This window comes from Galeopterus variegatus, unplaced genomic scaffold, assembly GCF_000696425.1.
Source record: "Galeopterus variegatus unplaced genomic scaffold, G_variegatus-3.0.2 Scaffold7640, whole genome shotgun sequence".
Classification (NCBI taxonomy): Eukaryota; Metazoa; Chordata; class Mammalia; order Dermoptera; family Cynocephalidae; genus Galeopterus; species Galeopterus variegatus.
Window position 1 is genome coordinate 44293 of NW_007733751.1, and position 666 is coordinate 44958.

Sequence of the window (666 nt, forward strand, 5' to 3'; positions counted from 1 at the left end):
AGCGCCAATTGTCTAGCTCTTAATCCTGTTCATGATGCCAATTGTAAAGCTACTTGACCACACCAGTTGTCAGGCTTTTTTACCTGCTGGTAATCCTGCACCAACTGGGCCGATTGTTGAGCCAGGGCTGGGTCTGGAGCTCCCAGACCCCTCAAGCCCATTCACAGACTGAGTCACAAACCCTTCACATGCCAGGCTGGGTCACCAGACTCCTTATACACAGGTCTGTGAACTAGGTAACCGGCCAAAAGGTCCGTGGAGCCAAAGGTTGGAAAGCATGGCAGTGCTGACAGCAGCCGCCCCAGGCAGTAAAAACCAGCCAAGGTGGCCATGCTGTGCAGGTACACTAACTCCACCCCACACACACACTGTTTACTGAACCACCTCCAACCAGCCCTGAGGCGAGGGGAGCCTGATTAAATTATTCTATTTTCCCAGCATGCCTTCATAACAAAACACAAAACAAAATACCGTACACTGGGTGGCTTAAGGAGCAGAAATTTATTTTCTCACAGTTTTGGAGGCTAAAAGTCCAAGTCAGAGTCCCAGCATGGTCAGGTTCTCGTGAGCACTTTCCCTCTGGCTTGAAGATGACTGTCACACACGGCAGAGAGAGAGAGAAAGCTAGCTCTCTGATGTCTCTTTTGAGGGCTCTGATCCCATTAT